This window comes from Papio anubis, chromosome 15 (genome assembly GCF_008728515.1).
Source record: "Papio anubis isolate 15944 chromosome 15, Panubis1.0, whole genome shotgun sequence".
NCBI lineage: Eukaryota > Metazoa > Chordata > Mammalia > Primates > Cercopithecidae > Papio > Papio anubis.
This window is the reverse complement of record NC_044990.1, coordinates 71,554,415-71,577,382: the sequence shown is the minus strand read 5'-3', so window position 1 is coordinate 71,577,382 and position 22,968 is coordinate 71,554,415. Positions and strand designations below refer to the sequence as shown.

The following is a 22,968-nucleotide window of genomic DNA, read 5'->3' as shown; positions in this document are numbered from 1 at the left end:
CAGGTTGCATAGTTTTCCATTGTATGAATCAATCCTTATTTGACGATGTCCCTGTTGTTGGCTGTTAATTGTCTTTTCAGATTTTATCTACTATGTAGAAAACTGTATTAGTCCATTTTCATACTGCTATAAAGAACTGCTTGAGACTGGGTAATTTATAAAGGAAAGAGGTTTAATTGACTCACAGTTCACCACGGCTGGGGAGGCCTCAGGAAACTGACAATCACGGCAGAAGGCAAAGGGGAAGCAAGCACCTTCTTCGCAAACCATCAGGAAGGAGAAGGAATGCAGAAGGACCTACCACACACTTATAAAACAATTGGATCTCGTGAGAACTCACTCACTATCATGAGAACAGCATGGGGGAAACCGCCCCTATGATTCAATTACCTCCACCTGGCCTGTCACTTGACGTGTGGGGATTATGGGAATTATGGGGACACAATTCAAGGTGAGATTTTGGGTGAGGAGGATGAAGCCAAACCATATCAAACACTGCTATGAAAGTCTTTATACACAGATCTTTCATTGTATTGCTTATTATTTTCTTAAGATACGTTCCTGGAGGTGTAATTATAGGACCATTGACCATTATAAGGCTCCTAAAGCATTATGCTAAATTTCTTTTCAGAAGTGTTACAATACTTTCTCCTCTAACTACCACAACTCAATAGGTATTATTTTTAAAAAATTTAAGGGAAAAATCTATACTTTTTAATGTTTTAGTTCACAGTTTTAGAATACTAGTAAGATAGAACATTTCTTCGTGTAAATAGAACATTTGTATTTATAATATGTATTTGTTTTTAAGTTTCTAGGCTACTTTTCTCTGGATGTTTTTTAAAATTATTGATTTATAAACAACATTTAGATAATAAAGACATTCACTCAAAGTGTTATTCTAAAGATATTTTATGAGTTTTTATTTTATTTATTTGCAAATCATGAAGTCATTGTATTGCCATCAAATTAGTATTCTATGGAATTACCTGTTCATGTGACTCCTCTGGAGTTCCTATAGTGGGTGGACCCTGAAGTTGCCTACTCAATGTCTATCTCACTCCCTCGCCTTCCAGCCCCACTACCCCTGCCCCAAGTGTGACATCTGAGTGATTGAGTGCCACCTCCCACTCCTGGGACAGCCCTGAAGTGTCTAACTCGATCACAGTTGTCTCATCCTCCTTTCCAGTGATTGCTTCAGGAATCTAGATCTGAGTCAATAAGGACATTGATCTGATAGGAAGAGTTAGTTGTGGAAAGAAAAGTCTCAGGTGAATTAATTTGAGCAAGTGAGATGTGAGTGGGAGTTCCCTGGAGGCACTTGGAATTGATTCCTGAGTCTTAAGAGTGACATACACACTTTGGGAGGCCAAGGCAGGCAGATTGCCTGAGGTCAGGAGTTCACGACGAGCCTGGGCAACATGGTGAAACACTATCTCTACTAAAATACAAAAAATTAACTGGGTGTGGCAGCGTGCGCCTGTAGTCCCAGCCACTCAGGAGGCTGAGGCAGGAGAATTGCTTGAACCCAGGAGGCAGAGGTTGCAGTGAGCTGAGATCGTGCACTTCAGCTTGGGTAACAGAGTGAGACCCCGTCTCAAAAAAGAAAAAAAAAAAAACAGTTGCATACAGGGAGACCATTTCCTTTGCCCTGCATGCTGGACTCTGTGTTTGTGAAATCTGCAACAGCAGAAGCTCTTTAACGTCCAGTATGAGGATAGAGCCAGGATATAGCAAGGAGCCAGGATGGAGCTTCACGCAGCATTGTCATCCCCATAGTCCATCTGATAGTTGGACCTCCAGGTACTAATACATTCCTCAGTGTTTAAGCTTGAGTTGGATTTTCTATTACTTACAAAAAAGTCTTCTAAATAATATTAATATTACCCATTAAATATCATTCATATATTTACCTCAGTATTCAAGGCCAGTCTTATTTCTACTATTATACTTCCTGATTTATTTCCTGTATACTAGCCATGTTATGTTAGAATACTTACTACACCTTCATGTTTTGATTGTCTAAAATGTGGTTCCTCAATTATATGTTACAAAAGATTAATTATTCTTGAAGTTCCCATTCCAATCTTACCTCTTTTATAGAGTGGCCCGTGATTACTTTAGCTGGAACTAATCACATGCACCTTTAAATTATGATACCATTAATTATATTTTTTTCATTCATTCATTTTCTTTTTTATTCAATGCCTGTTGTTTGTTCCTTGAGGACAATAGTATCCTTTTATTTTCACATCTCATATAACGTTTAGCAACAAGTAACCTATATATTATTTTCTACTTGTCAAGGATTTCCATACCTTTTAAAAACTTTCTGTGATATGAGTGTAGCTGCTTTCTAACTTCTGCTCTAGTTCTTAACATCACAATTCCTTTCAATTAGTTAACTCATTCATTCATTCATTCATTCAATAAATAGTTACCAATAGGCCATGATGTACTAGCTACTTAGCTGTGTGCTAAGTGTCCAAAATGAATAAGGCACCATTTCTTCTCTTTAGGAGCTCACAGTGTAATAAGTGAGGCAAATGTGTCAACTGCTAATGTAAGAAACCCTGAAGTCTATGCTATTCCGCCTCACTGCTAAGGGCCACTAATCTCTCATAAATTACCTCTTTAACCTATTGGTTTTTCTTTCCCTTTCCTCCCAATATATTTATGTCAGTAACTATTAAACTTACATCTATAGCCCCAACCTCTCTCCTGAACTCCAGACACAAACTGTGTATTCAACATTTCCAACTGGATGTCCAATAGACACTGACCATTTCCAATTAGAACTCCTGAATCTTCATTCTCCCAACCCCAAACCTGCCCCTTTCTAGTCTTTTGTATCTCAGCAAATGGTAATTTTACTAATTTAGTTGCTAAGGCCAAATATCAAGCCAATTTTGACTTCTCTCTTTCTTATATGCGTTATATCTAGGAAGCAAATCATGTTGACTTTACTTTCAGAGTATATTATGGTTTTTATCGCCACAACGCTCATCCAGTCCTGGACTGAGAATAAAGCACCCCACATGTTTCCTGCTTCAACTCCTGATGCCCATGGTCTTTTCTCTACCCAAAGACCAAAGAAGTTCATAAAAAAATAAAAAGGTCAAATTACTTTTCATCTTGAAATGGTTTAACTGCTTTCTATATCCCTCAAAATATAATCCAAGATCCTTAACTTGCTTGAAAGGTCCTAATCTGACCTCACGTTATCATCAGATCTCATTTTCTTACTGTTTGCATACTGCTTTGGCTCCAGCAACCAGCCTCCTTGCTCATCCTTGAACAGAGCAAGCCCGAGCCTTTGCTGGGGCCATCTTCCTGGAATAATTTCCTGACATCCTTGCAACTTACTTTCTAGCTTTATTCAGGTCTCAGCACAAATATCAGCTGATTACATATGTCCATGATCATTCTGTCTAAAACAGCATCTCTCCTCCCTCCTGATCAATATGTTCTGCTTTATCCTGCTTAGCAGTTATCATCAAAAGAAGGGTATATATAATTTTTAAATTTTTCTGTATTCTCTTATAAAAAATATAAGCTCTGTAAGAATAGAGACTGTGACTGTGAAACCATCCTTATAAACTTTATAAAATTGATCAGGAGGAAGGGAGGGGAAAAAAGAAAATAAGCCAAGCTTGCAGCACACTCAGCATTGATCTTTAGGCAGCTGGCTCTCTGACCTGTGTCCTCCTAGCTGTTTGGTCCTCATAGCTGTTTGATTCTATTGCCTCGGAGTCATGTAGCCCTGTTACAAGATTAGAGTTCTCCATAACTGTTTTGCAGGTGACAACTTGAACGTTATAAATTATGAAGTTTTCCATTTGAGATATTCTTTCAAGACCTGTGTACCAGTGAAACTACTGACGTCAGCTGGTCTGAGGGACGCTATGAGAATCTGACTCACTAAAGAATGAAGTTTCCACATCCTGATGATTTCATCCCTCTTTCCCCAACCAATGACCTCAATTTACCAGACTTTCGTCCTCTATGATTACCCCAGCCCCTCTGGGAGATGGATTTGAGGGTCTCCTCCCATCTCCTTGGTTGACTCCTGTGATCATTCAACTCTACCTCTGATGCACCCCTGCTGTCTGAGGGTGTTGGTCTGTTCCTGAGCAGTGGGCGTATGGACCTGTTGGTCCTATAGCAATGACAACTTCTATGAGTCAACTTGGCTAGGCTATGGCAAGCAGTTTTTTAATTAAACATGAGTCTGTGTATTACTATGAAGATTTTTTTAAAGATCTTGTTAACGTCTATATTTAATTCACTTTAAGTAACAGAGACTATTCTTGATAATCTGTGCAGGCCTCATCTAATCTGCTGCAAGTTCTTAAGAACAAAACTGGGGTTTCCTTGAGGAGGAAGAAATTCTACATGTGGACTTCAGCATCAGATTCTCCTCCAGAGTTTCCAGTCTGTAAGTTTATTATAAATAAATTGTATTTATATTAATTTATACTTATATAAATACACTTCAATTACATATGAATATCAATTATATATATTTATATAAATCTGTGTGTGTGTCACCATCCTACTGCTTGTTTCTCTGCTGGATCCCTGACTGATACACACACTGTGCAGCTCTTCACTATGCCCCAGCATTGACCTGCAGTGACTGTATCAAACTGGCCCTGTTGCCTTCTAGTTGGAGTTAGCTAGTGGCAAACATTAACAGGAAATTAAGAGACTGCGGCAGGAGCCTATTTATTCACCAGATTTCCTCCTGGCTGGTTACTACAAGTTGACTGTGACTTTCTGCTGAAGGCTTCATCTCTTGTGAGGCAGCTCTTTTCCTGCATCTACTCCCTGTGAGTTTCAGTAACTTCTCCTGCCCACTGTCCCTTCAAATCTAGAAATATTAACTGCTTTCCACTATTGCTAGCCATACAGCATTATACTATCCTTTGCTGGTTTCCCTAAAACCCACTACCATCTTTGTAAATAAACCTTTTTATTATTATACTCTCCTCTTACTCTGTTTAGGTATGCCATGTGCTTCCTGCTGGGGCCGTATATAAAATAGGAATTTTGTCTTTCTCTCTTTCTTTCCTTCTTTCTTTCCTTTCTTTCTGTGCTGTATCTAGCATAGTAGGATTTCTGTAAATATTTGCTGAATTGATAACCAAATGAGCATGTAGACTTCATTTTGCTCACTAGCTCATAGCTATCTTGTACTACCTCAGAAACAGCCTATGCTTAGTCCTGCATACCCCACCTACAACGTCTCTCCTCCTTCCCTCAAATTGTTTCCCAACCACTGAGATCTAGTTTAACTTTGAACTTGTTTAAGAAACATTCCCAATTACTCTCAGCAGCAGTTATTCTTCCATCTCTTCTGATTTCTCATTGAAAGCAGAGTCAGCCCATAAAACAGAAATTAGTACTTAATCATGCCTAGTCTTGCACTATTAGTTTTTGTTTGCAGGGACTTGTTCTATCCTCCCTAAATGACTGTAAGTTTGTTGAGGGCAATAACCAGTTCTCATTCGTGTATTTTATAAAACTTGAATAATGCTGATTGTTCTTTCAAAATGGATTAGATTAACACACCTGGATGTCATTTCTAAGTACATGAAAATGTTGAAATTTTCCCTGATCATTTTGTCAAAGTAATTTATTTTCTCTTGTATTGAGAATTTAAAAACCTTCTATCTCTTGAATATACATTTTCCTAATTTATATTCAAGAACTAAATTTTATATTAGAATCTAATACTGCATTACACATTTTTATTGAGGTCAACTGAAGTCTTACCTGGACTTACACATCTTTCTGTAGTAATCAAACAACAAAACAAGGAGGAATGAATAGAGTGAGTTGAGGGCATTGACTAACAGTGAAGATAAATCGCACTGTCTCTCCTTTACCATGCGAACTATTATTTTATGAACATAAGAGACTACAAGGCCTGAAGCTTAAAGGGCTGTAATCTAGATTTCTGATTTGAACTGAGCCACTCAATTTTGATGTGATCCTCAAAAAGTCATTTAATCTTTTCTGTGTTTGCATTAATTTAGCAAGAGAGCATAAATATCTCTCAAAGCAAGAATCTGTTATACAAAGAAAAAAACCTACTGAGTTAACAAATCTATTTCATTAATCTTTTAATAAAATTAAAGCCTTTAATAGCTAACCATTATGGCATTAAAATGGTGGTGTCAGAATTTAACAGATAAACAAAATAGGCATTCTTAAATGTAAGCTCACATTCACACTGAGTAAATAAGGCTAGGAAAAAAATGCCCTTCTTGTTGATAGTCTAATTTTTTCCACTGTGAATAATAAAATCCCTTCTCCCTCAAAATCATCAGAAGGACTAAGTGCTATGGGCTCATTTGTTCTTTGCAACATGCTTCGAAGGAGAGCAAATGTGCTTTGTCAATTAGCTAGTTACTGCCTCTTTCCTTTTAAGAAGATCATCTTGGTCTGATTAGAAAACTAGAGAAAAGAAACTTTAATGGCAAGATGAGGACATGAACACCAATGTTGCAGAGAACCAAATGGAAAGCATTAGAATGCATTATTGATTGCTCAATCTGGAAAAAATATGGTAATTACTATGAGAATAGCAGAAAAAACAGACCGAAATGTCTACTGTGTCTCCTCAAGTTCTTATCTAAGTCTCTCAGATCTTATCTAACTCTCTCAGAGTAATAAAAATGTGAGTGATACTTTCAGGTAAAATTGGAGGCATCCATATCTATGATGCTTGAATCACCGAGGCTGTCAGAAAACAGCACACAAACTCTCTACCTTGGCCACGTAGCTTACACACTTCACACATCTGGTCTCACACCTTATAATTTAATGCACAACTAAGTTGAACCTAGTGAAAATCTAAATTATGCATTTGAATACTGATATAGCTGTTTGAAAGTACACTCAAGTCAGTTATATTTCTACCTGACAGTCTAACTTGATACAAATATTTCCACATCCATCCTATTTCTTTTTCCCTGTTTGTCACCAATATAAGGATTTTAAAACTTTCAGAAAAATACTGTATATTTCTGAACACTGCATTTCTATTTCAAGGACTTGAAATGTCTTTCTGAAGATCTTACATCATTATCCTGTTAGATGTCATTTAACTAAATGGGTGTACCACTAACATGTATTGCAACATTTCCACTTGCAAAATATTTAAGATGTCCAAAAAAGACATTATCAAGGGCTAAACTTCAAATGCAAATTTCTCCTTGTAGTTTCTTCCATAGAAAGCAATCTTTTTCAATAGTTTGTTAGCACATTTTTCTATATGAAGATGAAAAGCTAAATTGTTGGAAACTAACTGATGTTGGGAAAAACGGGGAGTGCATCTTACTGGGATAAGAGAAAACATTATTTAAATTTTAGTAAAAGAGATCACCAAATTCACTGTAAGCTATCCAAAATAACAATATCCATAGTTTGAGAGAGAGGTTGACTTTGGAATGAAAGGTAAGAAAAGAGAAGGGGAAGAAAACAAACAGATAAGTCCCATAATCTTGGCAGGTCCACAGAGTGATATGGAAAATTCTCCCGAGCTGTAGGGCTTTTAGCCTGACAGCCCTGATATGTCATCCTTCTGAGTATACACATCCTAATTGGAAATGTGGCATTTTATGCATACGCACGCATGCAGTCAGCATAAAAGGGCAATCCATGTCTTAGAAAAGATTCATCTTACAGAGATAATATGTGTAGGGACGAAGTTGAGAAAATCACACCACAAATCACCTCTTTGTAGTTCTATGAGTGAGAAAGAAAATCTTCTAATATTGTCCACTGAGACTGAAGAATTTTTGTCCCCTCCCCCATTATTTACCTTTAATACCCATCACTTTATTAAATGAACAAATATACTTTTGAAAAATATGTAAAATTAGTTTTATTGTAAAATGGTTCTTGTCCACTGACATATTGTGCTATCCTTTCAGTACAGCATATCTTAGTTCCCATTCCTTTTCCATATTGTTTTGCACAAAGAAAGCTGCAATGTGCTGTGAAAGAACAAAGTTAACACCCTATCCCGGTGACTTTGTTCACTGTCCAGAATGGCATCTGGACATCTGGAGTAGGTGACTGTGTTAGGCTGTTTTTGTGTTACTATAAAGAAATACCCGAGACTGGGTAATTTAAAAAGAAAAGAGGTTTAATTGGCTCATGGTTCTGCAGGTTGTACAAGCAAGGCACCAACATCTGCTTGACTTCTGGTGAGGGCTTCAGGAAGCTTACAACCATGGCAGAAGGTGAAAGAGAACACGTGAGTCACATAGTGAGAGCAAGAAAGAGGGATTGAGGAGAGGTCCCAGACTTTTGAACAATTAGATTTCATATGAACTAACCAGGCAAGAACTGACTTATCACTAAGGGGATGGTGCAAAGCCATTCCTGAGGGATCCACCCCCATGATCCAATCACCTCCCACCAGGTCCTACCTCTAACATTAGGAATCACATTTCAGCATGAGAGCTGGAGGCGACACATATTCAAACTTTATCAGTGACCAAGGGGCTGGATGGTGAAGTCCTAACATTTTACCAGAATCTTCTTGTACAAATGTAGTTATGGCAAAAACCTTGAGGAGGTTTTCTTTCATCTAAGTTACATTGCCCCAAATAGAGGGTCCATTATGGTAGGAGGAATAGGGCTTTTGGTTGTAATGCATGCCTGTTCCAATGGTCTTTCCCTCAACACCAATGCTGCCACCAGTAATTCACTTTAAATAATTTAAGAATCATTCCATTAAGACTTAGTTTCAATTGAATTGAAGACATGCCCTTAAAGTAGAATACTTCTAAGAAATGTGATTTTAGTATTATGTTCTGGGCTCTGGTCATGAGTCTTGTTTTATGAGAAAAGATAAGGTGGGAGTTTAAAAATAAAACAATTACTCTAAAAGCAAAATTATGAACCATCTGGAGAAAGTTTAATAATATAGGAAAACAATGATTCAAATTACACAGAAAAAATATGTTTCAGGCAAATTAGCATTTTTGCTTTTGTCTGAATATCTGGATACTTGTTATACTCCAGCCAGAATTAATCACTAAAAACACAGTCAGCTTGTATTTTCGTGATTAAAACTTTCACTATAATAGTTGCTTGTCAAATGTCAAAATCAATCTGGCTTGTTTGCTGACTTTCTACTTTTATGTACCACTCTTCTTTTGTTATATTAATTTTTAGACATGCTCATTTAGATCCACAAATTCATTCCAATGTTAATTCATTCCAATGTTACACTCCTGAGATTATTTTCTCTGAGCCTTGTAAAAGGTCTTCTTTCTGCTAATTCAATCTCCCAAAAGCATTTTCACAATCAACAAATATGAATCATGCTATAACATTTTGCTAAATCTAATAATCTACATTTTCTCAGTCTTGGATATCACTCACCTGCAATTACCCCACTGAAATGGACTTTTGTAATTTTTACAGAACAAGATAACCAGATTATGTTAATTAAAGTTGGAAGGCAGGGGCCATGTGTTGTGAGCTACAGAACTTGGCTATCTAGAAGATAATATGTTAGGGGTTGATTATACTGAGGCTTCCTCGAAACCTTTATAAAATGTGGAAATACTATTTTCCCACCCTGTGAATTTTGTGATAAAGTTGAAAAAGTCCTGACCTCAGAATACTAGACTTCTTTCCTCGTGGATTTTTTTTTAACTTATGTCTATTTTCCCCAATTGTTATTTTAAGGTATCATAACTTATTTTATTGAGTAGATTAGGTCTTGGAAGCCATTGGTAATTTTTCTATGTGAAATAATTATCCTCACTAATCTTCATTTATTTAAAAAGTCTTTTCTAGGATATTTTGTTCATAAAATACAGAGAAATTCATTTTGTAGATCTAAATATTTAATAGTTACATATTTAATGAGAAAAAAACCTTCAATATATTTTCCTCACAAATAAAGGTAATGCTATAATAAATCACAAAATACCAAAAAAAAGCAACTTGGATTTTGATTTGGAATTATATCTTACATTTTTGAAGGGCGAACACTGACAACTTAAACAAAACATTATCTTTCACTGCTTGAATTCTGCTTCCTGGGATTTTGTTAAGGCTGATGACTTTTTGTGTTGAAAAGCTTGATCTGGTCTTTGTATTGAAAAGCTTGATCTATAAAGAAATGCAGAAACATAACAATTCAAAGGTAACAATTCAAAATATTCCAGTAAAGGACAAATTTGCCAGTGCTTTGCTGGAAACAAACAACAAATGAAGGTGGTGTGTATTTTTAGAAATATAGTTTGCATGCATTCAACATTACACATTTTCTATACAATATGTGCTAGGTAGGCACTGAGGATAAAAAGATTAACAAAAATCGGCTTCTGCTCTTATGGAGTTCAGACTTTAACTCTGTGTACTTGAAAGGGCAGGACCTTTGCATTAGTCTCACCTGAAGTGTTTGGTAAAAATGCATTCTGTATTTGAATCTCTGACAGTAAAGCCCTGAAATATGCATCATTGATATGTTGTAACAAACTTCTTTGGCCATTCTTTAGTGCCCCAGATTAAAGAAATATTGAAGAGATCTGGAATACTGCTGAGGCTGGGGTTAAAAGTACAGTCCACAGGCCGGGTGCGATGGTTCACACCTATAATCCCAGCACTCTGGGAGGCCAAGGCAGGCAGATCACGAGGTCAGGAGTTCAAGACCAGCCTGACAAATATGGTGAAACCCCGTCTCTACTAAAAATACAAAAACATAGCCGGGCATGGTGTCACGTGCCTGTAGTCCCAGCTACTGTGAAGGCTGAGGCAGGAGAATCGCTTGAACCCAGGAGGCAGAGGTTGCAGTGAGCCGAGATCGTACCACTGCACTCCAGCCTGGGCAACAGAGCGAGACTTCATCTCAAAAAGAAAAAAAAAAAGGTGCAGCCCATAATTCCAACTGACCAGGATAATGTTGAGAGCATCACTCTGCCTTTCTTAGCATCAATTTTCTACTCCATAAAATGAGGGTGAAGGAACTTGACAGAGATAATATCTAAGGTCCCTTGCCACTGAGGCCTCTCTCAACTAAGGGATGTTGTTTTATTATGGCACTCAATGCTGGGCACAATAATACCTGGTTTCCCCTTTTTCTGTCAGCATTTTATCTTCCTGTTATTACCTCTGGGAAGAGATAGTACATCAAAAATACAAAGATAATTAAAAGAATCAAATACTTAATATCTGAGCTTCAAAAGTCAACATCCAGGCAGAAAACACTGTATTTAGAATATTAAATGAATCAGAACCACTATTTTCTTAAACTCCCTAAATCAAATGAACATTTCATGGGCTCATAGGATAGAGACCAACTTACTCAGATTAAACCACAGTACCGGGGTCAAATGAGATACATTTGGTTACAGAAAAATGATACTAAGTTTTATATATCTTGCATTTGTATCCTGGGATTCACGATTGCTTGTACATTACAAACATACTTGCTCGCAATGTCTTACTCATCCTTCCAGACCCAGGTTAAGAGTTCACATTCTTGTGGAGTCTTCTAGTTCTCCTCTAACAAAACACAGATATTGTCCATCTCTATTCCCACTGCAACTTGTATCTATTTCTGTTACACTATGTACTTCATTTTCTGACAATTGTAGCTTGGATATCTGACTTGCTGTGAGTCTCCAAGAGCCTCCATCAGGATCTTGAATCTGACTTTTGTTCTCATTCAGTGCCATGGATGACCACATCATAACTGCTCAGCAAACATGCCTGGGATTTATTGCCTTCAAGTTTGTAAAGTGTTTTATCATGTTGGAGAGATAAAGTGAATTTTTGTAAAATGAAAACAAGGGCAAAATGACAAGAGATGGGAAGCGGAGAAGGCTGATGAAGTTATGGCCATAAAAATCACTTAGCTTCCTGGCAGCCAGAGTGAAAAGACAACGGTGCTGAGCTCAGTAATTATCGTTTGATATAGAATGCTAAATTACTAGAAATGGCCAATATGTCCTAGTTCTGAACTCAGAAGAATTCCTCACGTGGCAGGATAGAAGTTCATAATAAACTCTCTTGATATATTAACAAGAAATGAAGCAAAATGTCTAAGGTAACATTATTTCACACACTTCTCCAGATACAAGGGAAAGTACATTTAAAAAAAATAAATAAATAGAGATGAGGTCTCACTATATTGCCCAGGCTGCTCTTGAACTCCTGGCCTCAAGTGATCCTCTTGCCTTGGCCTCCCAAAGTGCTGGGATCACCAGGTGAAATATTTAATTGTAGTTCTGACAACACATTGCTACAATGGAAGAATTAATGTAATATAGCACGTGCGTATCTTTTTCTTATGATCAGAATGAAAAAAGGTGAAAGAGAATCTCAGGAAATAAATGACTAGCCTGTTCTGATTCTTCTGGAGAAGAAATTGTCTCCATAGGTTTTTCTAATGGGAATCTGTGAGGTGTAGATGGTTCTGTCTTGTTGATTGAAAGGCAACTGACTTGCTTTAGAATTTAGGCATTTAGGCAGCGAGGCTGACATCTGATAAAATAATTAGAGCTGAGCAAGTGTTTCTTATCCCTGGAGGTCTGCTATAGTTAATACCTTCAGGCAGGGCCAAGACTTTTCTAAAAGAGGCCTTTTAGAAAGGCACACATGCTTTAACACAAAGTAAAATAAATCTTAGTGTTTCCTATCATTAAGAATGGACAAGATGAATTTAGCCGAGGGGACCGGGGTATCACAGGTTACCAGAAGGCTGCCATTAGCAATACTGTGAGCTCGGTAGAATGTTTCATTCTTCACCACAATTGCATCACTTATGAGTCTATGAATCAGCCTTCTCAAAGATAAACTTAGTATGCAGTAAATTTGTGTATGTCCACGTTTTTACATAAAAGTTCATGTCGTTTGTTCTCAAGCAACCTCTTTGCCATCAAATCTGTATCTCATTTCTACAATCACAAGATTTTATTCCAAATATTTGGCCCATTAAAATGACACAACATTCACAGGCTTATTGGGTCACAGAATAGTGAGGATGTTTTTATTCTTACATTTAGTCACTGAGGAAGAAGTTAAATAGGTTTAACTGCAACGAAGATCCTGACCACAGACATTTAGGCAAACAAAAAGATACAGAAAATATTTTCAATATTATTCTTAAAAACTTCCCAATTTTTAATATTTAGTGGGCAAGCAAAAATAAAAATGTATTTACTGGGAATGAGGATTTAAAGAAAGATTTTTCATGAAAATATAGAAAATCTTTTATTAAAATAGAACAAGTTGGTGGGGCATGGTGGCTCATGCCTATAATCCCAGCACTTTGGGAGGCCAAGGCGGGCAGATCACTTGAGGTCAGGAGTTCAAGACCAGCCTAGCCAACATGGCGAAACCCTGTCTCTACTAAAAATACAAAAAATTAGCCAGGTATAGTGGCAGGCATCCATAATCCCAGCTACTCAGGAGGTTGAGGCAGGAGAATTGCTTGAACTCAGGAGGTAGAGGTTGCAGTGAGCCAAGATCATGCCTTGCACTCCAGCCTGGGCGACAGAGCAAGACTCCATCTCAAAAAAAAAAAAAAAAAAAGGTACAAGTGGCATTTAGTGATTTCTACTAGTTTGCTGTGAGTCTTACAACTAGTTCTTATTTTATTCCTCAAGCTTATATCTGCCCTAATTTTATAATTTTTGCCCTTTTAAATATATTTTATTTTTGGAGCAGTGTTACGTTCACAGCAAAATGGAGCAGAAAGTATAGAGTCCCCGTATACTACCAGAACCCCCTCCACGGGCAGGCCCAGCCTCCCTCACGATCAACATGCTGCACCACAGTGGTACATTTGTTGCAAACGGTGAACCTACGCTGACAGTCATGATCACCCCAAGTCCATCATTATCACCCCAAGTCCATAGTTTATACCCCCGTGTTCACTCCTAGTGTGCCAGGCCAATTCTCCCTGACAATCACACACACAGGCCTGCATAGCACTTCAGTTACACAGACAAATTTCCACAGCACTGCCTTAATGTTGAGCAAATAGTTAAACCTAGGAAATCAGTGCCCAGACATCAAAGCTACAAATAAAATATTTAGTCAGTAGGAGCCTTGAATGGGCTTCTCCCTAACCAGGAGCAAGCCAAAATAATAGAGAGTCTTATATTCACAGTGCCAGGACCCTTCTCGGGTGGACAAAATCTGAGACGAGTCAAGGTAACAGAGGCAGCTGTTTGAATAGATTCATTGTGGAGTCTAAGGCAGCTCTCCGGACCAAGCTGTAAAGAAGATGAATTAGAAATAATCACTCCACAGTAGACAGGCCTTGAAGGTACTGGGCCTCACAGCTTAATCCGACTTAGCAACCATTTTTTGGCCTATGACCTTCTAGTTAAAGCAAAATTAGTTACCTATAGACAGGCGAATGCTATACTACAGGTAGGCACATAACGCCAACCTATATAAGCACTAAGAAAATTGTAACACTTTGAGTTGGTCTGGTGGAATTATCTCCAGCCTTCTGCCTGTATCCAGTTACAGCAATAAATTCCCTTCTTTCCTAGTTTGTCTGCTTCTCATTATTGGGCCTGGAGAAAATGCGGCTGGACCCGGCTTGGTTCTCGGCATACTAGTGTTGTATATTTTATCGGCCTTGAAAATGTCTAATGACATATATCCACCATTGTGTATCATATAGAATAGTTTCAATGTACTGAAAACTTTATGTTCTATTTAATCATTCCTCCCTCCCCTCTATCCCCTGGCAACCACTGACCTTTTTACTGTCCTCATAGTGTTTTTTTTTTTTTCCTAGAATGCCACATAGTTGGAACCATACATTTTCCAATCAGCTTCTTTCACTCAGCAATACGGATTTCTGTTTCCTCCATGCCTATTAATGGCTTGATAGCTCATTTCTTTTTGGCACTGAATAATATTCCGTTGTCTGGATGTACCAGTTTACTGATCCACTCACCTACCAAAGGATATCTTGGTTGCTTCCCTGTTTTGACAATGATGAATAAAGCTGCTACAAAGATCATTGTGCAGGTTTTTGTGTGGACATAATTTTTCAGCTCACTTGGGTACATACTGAAGAGCAGGATTCCTGTGTCATAAGACTAAGTTTAGTTTTGTAAGAAACTGCTAAAGTGTCTTCCAAAGTGTCTGTACCATTTTGCATTTCTACCAGCAACAAATGAGAATTTTTACGGCTCCACATCCTCCTCAGCATTGGTGTTGTCAATGTTTTGGATTTTGGCCACGCTAACAGGCATGTAGTGGTATCCTGCCCCATTGTCGTTTGTATTTGCCTAATGATGCATGATGTGGAGCATCTTTTCAGATGCTTATTTGCCTTCTATATATTTTCTTTGGTGATATATATGTTTAGGCTTTTTGCTTATTTAAAAAATCAGGTTGTTTATTTTCTTATTGTTGACTTCTAAGATTTCTTTGTATATTCTGAAGAACAGTCCTTTATCAGTCATGTCTTGTGCAAATACGTTCCCCTAGTCTCTGGCTTTTCTTCCTATTCTCCTGACAGTGTCTTTCACAACATAGAAGTTTTTAATTTGAATGAAGTCCAGCTTTTTTTTTTAACAGGTTGTGCACTTGGTGTTTTATCTGAAACATCATAGCCATAAACGAGGCCATACAGCTTTTTGCCCATCATCTTCTAGTTTTGTGTTTTACATTTAAATCTATAACCCATTTTGAGTTCATTTTTGTGAAGGGTGTAAGGTCTGTTTCTAGATCCATTTTTTTTCATGTGGATGTCCAATTGGTCCATCACCACTTGTTGAAAAGATTTTTCTTCACCGTATTGCCTTTGCCCCTTTGTCATATGCCAGTTACTTATATATTATGTGGGTCTATTTATTAGCTGTCTATTATGTTCCATTGATCTATGTTTCTTTACTTTCGCCAGTACCACTCTGTCTTTATTACCATGGTGGAATATTTTTAAATGAAAGGAAAAAAGTTATGAGGACACCATAAAACAAAAGCCACTTCTGAGGTAGAATGTTTTCCAAGTGTTTGCAAATGTTAATATGTAGTTGAAGTTATAGATGTGTATGTAAATAACCTGCTTAGTTTTTTGTTTTTGTTTTTTTGAGACAGGATCTCACTTTGCCACACAAGCTGGAGTGCAGTGGCATGATCTCGGCTCACTGCAAACTCCATCTCCTGGGTTCAAATGATTCTTCTGCCTCAGCCTCCCGAGTAACTGGCATTACAGGTGTACACCACCACACCCAGCTAATTTTTGTATTTTTTGTAGAGACAGGGTTTCTCCACGTTGGCCAGGCTTTTCCCAAACTACTGGCCTCAAGTGATCCACCCCCATCGGCCTCCCAAAGTGTTGGGATTACTGGTGTGAGCCACTGGGCCCAGACTAGAGTTTTTTTTTATTTTTTATTTTTATTTTTTTACATAAAGAGCAAGAAATTATACAATTCCCTTCTGTCTTATTCACAATTCTAATTCTTCCCTCTGTCATACCAAAATTCCATAAAAGGCACATGTCTATACTGTCAACTTCCAATTCAGCTCTTCCATTCTTTCTTGCTTTCCCAACAGTTTATTTTAAAAAATGACAAAATAAAAAAGCTGGAAAAATTGTGCTCTCTTGCTCTCTCTCTTTTTTAAGACGGGTTCTCTCTCGCTCTCTCTCTTTTTTAAGACGGGTTTTCACTCCGTCGCCCAGGCTGGAGTGCAGTGGCGCGATCTGGGCTCACTGCAAGCTCTGCCTCCCGGGTTCATGCCATTCTCTTGCCTCAGCCTCCCGAGTAGCTGGGAGTGCAGGCTCCCGCCACCACGCCCAGCTGTTTTTTCTTTTTATTTTGTATTTTTAGTAGAGACAGGGTTTCACCGTGATAGCCAGGATGGCCTCGATCTCCTGACCTCGTGATCTGCTGGCCTTGGCCTCCCAAAGTGCTGGGATTACAGGCGTGAGCCACCGCGCCCGCCCCGAGTTGTTCCAATATTTTCTTTTTTAGGGGACTGGGGTGGGAGACGGACTCCTGCTCTGTCACTCAGGCTGGAGTGCAATGGCACCATCTCAGCTCACTGCAACATCCGCCTCCCAGGTTTAAGCCATTCTCCTGCCTCAGCCTCCCGAGTAGCTGGGACTACAGGCATGCACCACCACACCAGGCTATTTTTTTTTTTATTTTAGTAGAGATGGGGTTTCACCGTGTTGCCCAGGCTGGACTCCAACTCCTGAGCTCAGGTAATCTGCCTGCCTTGGCCTCCCGAATTACTAGGATTACAGGTATGAGCCACCACGCTCGGCCGCGTTGTGCCAATATTTCTAAGAGAAGGGGTGATCAAAGAATCCAACTGATAAAGATAAGGAAGGAAGAGATAATCACCTGGGACTATAACAGCAAAGTTTAAAAAATGATGTGCCTCCAAGAAATCACAAGGAACACCCAAGACTGATTTGAGATTCAAGAGAACGGGGCCCCCGAAAGAAATTAATTTAATATATAGGAAAATAAATTTATATTTGTTGATCATGGGACCTTATGGACTAAGATTTTTATCAGCTACCTTTATCACAAAGTATCAGTTTATTAAGGAAAGTAGATACAAGTTTTAAAAATTGATAGTCAAACATCCCAATAATAAAGGAACTTTTAACAGAACTCATGTCTCAAAATCTCACTATTCTGCTCTGATTTATGTTTTTCAGATTGTTTCCAGTTCTTGAAGACGTCCACATATAATTTGACAAAGATGTAAACATCGTGCAGATGCTGCATTGAAACCTGATTTTTATCTTAGCTTTATATTGTAAACATTCTACATGATATACCGTTTTTAGATTTATATTTTAATCATTGTATGCCAGTCTGTCACATATCAAAATCTACTTCAATCACATTTTCCAATTTTTGGATGTTTGGAATTTTTTTGTTTATCTTATAATAAAGAATGTTGCAAAGTACATTTAGGGCTCTAAAACATTCATATGGCTTATCCTTTAGGAATTATCTTCAGCTTAAATTCCCAGAAAAGAACATTCTCCTGATGCTGATTGACTAATGTTACGGTTACTGATTTGTAAAATACTTGGCTTTATTTTTGTCATTGATATCGTTAGGGTAGTTATGTTTGCACTGAAAAAACGTCAATAGTAAGCATTATTGTTTTAAATGTTTCCATGTTAAGTGAAAATCTTTAAACTTTGAAGAAGCTTAAAATCATGCTACACAAAGATGCCGTATTGGTCACAGTAAAATAAAAAGAAGGGTGTAGATGAAAAAGCAATGGGTGAACAATATTTTAAGGTAAGGAAAAAGATTAAGGCAAGACAAAATAAAATGAATTCAAATGTATGTATTTGTTTTCTACATGACAATATAAGAATACCTCCTGCAGGTCTCAGTGAAGATTTTTGTTGCCTTTTAAAAACAAGTGTTTGCCAAAGACTTCAAGGAATATGGGATTATGTAAAGTGACCAAACCTTTGACTTATTGGCATTCCTGAGAGAAGTAAAAGTAAACAACTATTTGAGGGAATAATTATTTGAGGGAATAATTTAGATAAATCTCCCTAATCTTGCTAGAGAAGCCCAAAATCAATGCTAAAGAAAACAATCTTAAAGACAGCTGGAGAAAACGGTCAAATCACCTATAAAGGAAAACCAAGCAGGCTAACAGCAGACTTTTCAGCAGAAGTCCTACAAGTCAGAAGATTGGTGGCCTACTTTTGCCCCTTTAAAGAAAAAAAATGCCAAAATTTTAGAACGTTATATCCTGCCAAAGTAAGCTTCATAAATGAAGGAGAAATAAAGTCTTTCTCAGACAAGGAAATGCTGAGAGAATTTGTCATCACGAAACTGGACCTGTAAGAAATGATCAAAGGAGTTCTAAATATGGAAACAAAAGGACAATTTTTACCATCAGAAAAGCTTACATATGATGGCCAAGTGTGGTGGCTCATGCCTGTAATCCCAGCACTTCGGGAGGCTGAAGGGCAGGCGGATCACTTGAGGTCAGGAGTTTGAGACCAGTCTGGCCAACATGGTGAATCCCTATCTCTACTAAAAATACAAAGGTCAGGGATGCTATAAAGCAATGAAAAACTCCAAACACAATCAAAACTACAGAACAACACTACGACAGTAACAGAACCTCACATATCAACATGGACCTTGAATATAAAGGGCCTAAATGCCCAGTTTAAAAGATAAAGTGACAAATTGGATTAAAAAGACAAGATCAAACCATCTGCTATCTACAAGAGACGCATGTACTGGCTAAAGATACATACAGATTCAAAGGAAAAGGATAGAAAAAGATGTATGATACAAATAAAAAACAAAAGTGAGTAGGAGTAGCCATTCACTTATCAGATAAAACAGACTTCAAACTAACAACAGTACAAGGACAAAGAAAAGCTTTATATAATGATAAAGCATTCAATACAACAAAATTTAGCTATCCTAAATATATATGCACCAAACACCAGAGCACCTAGATCCATAAAACAAATACTATTAGACCAAAGAAAACAGATTGATAGCAATCCAGTAATAGTGGGGTACAATCAATATTTGGGTGATGGGTATACTAGAAGCCCAATCCCCAGCATGATGTATGTAATATCCATGTAACAAATACATGTACCCCACTGAATTCAAAATACAATTAAAAAAATATAAACAAGTGTTTTTATCTTACCTCAAAAGTCATTTGGCTCTTGCATCTGTAGAAACAAGGAAAATCCAGTTAGTTGTTTTTTTCCTTATTTCTAGGAAGAAAGGTTTATCTTTTATAGTATTTCTCAAGAAAAACAACCCAATAAACAGACAAGAAATAACAATGCTGTCTCCAAAATTCCTCACTCTGAAATTAACTAATAATGCCCAAAGATTAGAAATAGACATTGTACGTATGTTATACATACATATCATATCTATACATATTTTGCACACAAAAATGTGCAAGTTTAAAAATTTCCCAATCTTGCATATTAGTTGATTCATATTTTTCAATATTTTTTCTTGAAGTGACATTACTCCATTACCATATTAGAACATTTTTAAAGATAATCATATTTTTTTCCTTGAAGATCTGAGACCATGAAAATTATGGACCTTATCAGTTTAAATGGTTCTTTAATGAATTAGTGATTCAAAAGAAGATTGCCTAAGAAGAAATCAATACCATTGTTGATCATTATTTGATTTTCAGTTATAAAATAGACACTTTTAATGATGTGGATGCTTCCAAATATGTATGTGATAAATTGTTTGCAATTTCCTCAGCATTTCAAAAGTGAGTGTCTTCAGATTAGAATTTCTAAATATATCCCTGTTCAAGGGGGAAAAAACCCAAGATGTCTCAATTTTCTGATTTTGGTCCATATCTGTTGGATAATATAAAGGGAAGTGCACCTGCTGCCATGTGGCTATAAGTTTTTATAGCATATTAGAGAGTCAAGCAGTTTGGTGTGGCAAGCTCACACAACCTCGTGGCAATAACTCAGCAAGTGTGATCAGAAAGGCAAGAGGGTGCGCTTAGCATCAGTGAGGAGAGTCATAAATAACCCAATGCCAATCCTTTGAACACTGACCCAATGCTTTAATTTTGAACAGTAAAATCCAACTACATATCTACTAGACGTACCATCCAGTCTGGAACCCTGATTCTTTCTTCTCCTCAGAAGGAAGCCACATTTCTTCTGTGAATCACTGACCCATGTTGCTAAAGTAAAACATAAGAAAAGCTGTTCCTGCACCGAATCCCTGTTGGCCACATCATAACACACAATGTGATTGTGTCTATGGAAATAGGAGTAAAAGCCAGTGGAATGCTCTTTCCTATTTCAAGGAAAATGTGTTTTCTTGGGTAGTATTTTCCAAGATAGTAAGTTGAAAACAAATAATCAGCCCCCATCCCATTCTTTATTCTGAAACTGATGATACCAATAAATGTAAGAAATAGTTACTGTTGAATATACATAATCAAGTGCATTCATAGGTGAATATTGTGCTGCCACATAATCCATCACCTGCTTTACTTACTCGCCAGGACAACATATATTAAATTTGCATAATTTTTTTCCTGAGAAAATGGCAAAACATTAAGCCGTGTTGCTTTTAAAGTACATACTCATGTAAGTAACCCCTATTAAACAGTATTTTATTCTGCAGCTCTATATTATATGGGGACTAAAGAAAATATTTTGGTTTGCTTTTGCTGCATAACAAACTACTTCAAACGTTGGTGAGCTAAAATAGCAACTTTTCCCCAGTAATAGGTCAGCTGGACAGTTCTGATATGAGCCAGCTTGGTAAGACTGGATCATGTAGGAGGGCCCCACTCATGTGTCTGTTGCCTTAGCTGGTTCAGCACACTTGGCATGCCTTGCTTACCTGGTCTGTCATATTCCAGGAGGCCAGCCTGGGCCAATTCACGCGGTGACAAAAGAATTCCCAGCAGCAAAGAAAGAGTGAGCTCCAAGGTGCAAACACTGGCCACACTCTGCTTCAGCTGCATTTGTTTAGGCCTCCCTAACCATAAAGTCACATGGCCATGCCTAGATTCAAACGGCAGAGAAGTAGGCTCCATCCCTTGATTGGAGTCAATGAAAAATACTGTGGGTGGTTTTTTGTGTTGGTTTGGTTTTTAAAAATCTATCACAGAGAAATGCCGGAAGAGAAACAAACAGCTGAGCGGCTACACTTCAACTTTTCCTTAACTATTTATTTAGGCCTTTCTGAGACTAGAACTTTGCGTTGGGGTAGAGAGATGGGGGGAATCTCCAGGTTGCAGCTATAAACAGAGATTCCTGAGAGTCTGACATCCAATAAAGAACAGAGTGTCCGCTTCGGAATTAGAGCTTCAAATTGCTGCAGTTGAGAAGAAACGTCTCTGCCCCACACATTGTCACCATGTGGAAATTACATCTTCCAAGACATAAAGTTACCCTTTGGAGAAAACATCGAGCCAGGCTTCCAGTGGATTCCTGTTGGGGTGATCAGACCCAACACCAGGTCATGGGGGCAACGAAGTCCGGTGGTGTCAAAGGATTGAGAGAAAGACAGTTTGAGAAGTAAAGTGGGACCAGGAGGCCATCGTATTGCAGAGGCCACAAAGGCCCAGAGCGCTGGGAGCCCACACTATTTATTGGTAATCCAACAGAGAAACAGGTGGTGAGAATATGGTGGTCAAAAGGGCAGGTGCTTGATCTACAGCTGTGACTGTTTAGCGTTTATATGGAACGAGTTCTGCTACTTGAGATAATGGGAATACAATTGATCTAGGAGCCTAGGAGGGCTAGAAGCAGGGAGCCAGCAAGTCTAGACACATTCCAGAGGACATTATGCAAGCCCTGCCTCAGCTTTCTTCCCAACACTCAGCATTTTCCCAACATGCCCCCCTTCTCTTTTTTGTAAAAGAGAAGGTATCATTACTATCATTATTAGCGTAAAAGGTGGCCTTTTTTAATTGAGCAAGTCGATTGCAGGTTGTGCAGCCCATAATTGCCGGTTGGTGATCCAGCTTCATTTTTCTTAGCCCTTATTCAAACTGGAGTCGCTCTGGTTTGAATGCTTCCCACATACCTCCCCCTTTCCCTTTTACAAGAGGACCCTTAATCCTAGGGGTTGCAGGATGAAGGTCCGTCTTCTGTAACTTCTTCAGGCTGAATAGGGGCGACGATATTCCTGCCTATTAGGGTCTCTTGTATTCAGGGTAGAGAGGAGCTGAGTCAGAAATCATTGGTCCATTTAGCATCGTGACTCTGGATGGTCCTCGTTTCATCTTCTCATTCAGATTCAACTGGTTCATGGTTCCTACTGGGGGAACCCGGTCCATGGCTGGGATCCATGGATCCCTCCAGTCTCCTGTTCCATGGTTGTACACATCTTGAGGGCATCCACACGGTTCGTTCATCTCCTGCAAAAACACAAGCATACCCTCATCCCCACGGTAGTAAATCTACTGAAACAGAAGCAAAAACTTGTGGCTGAA

General features: G+C 38.1%; 1 long non-coding RNA gene across 1 annotated transcript; it reads right to left on the bottom strand.

Annotated features, from left to right (window-relative positions):
- Positions 1 to 9,762: 9,762 nt before the first annotated feature.
- Positions 9,763 to 22,419, bottom strand: LOC103879399. Its single transcript, XR_002518474.2, has 3 exons — positions 20,620 to 22,419; positions 19,672 to 19,696; positions 9,763 to 10,143 (listed from the first exon to the last, which is right to left on the bottom strand). It is a non-coding gene; the product is annotated as an uncharacterized LOC103879399 (long non-coding RNA).
- Between the last annotated feature and the right edge of the window lie 549 nt (positions 22,420 to 22,968).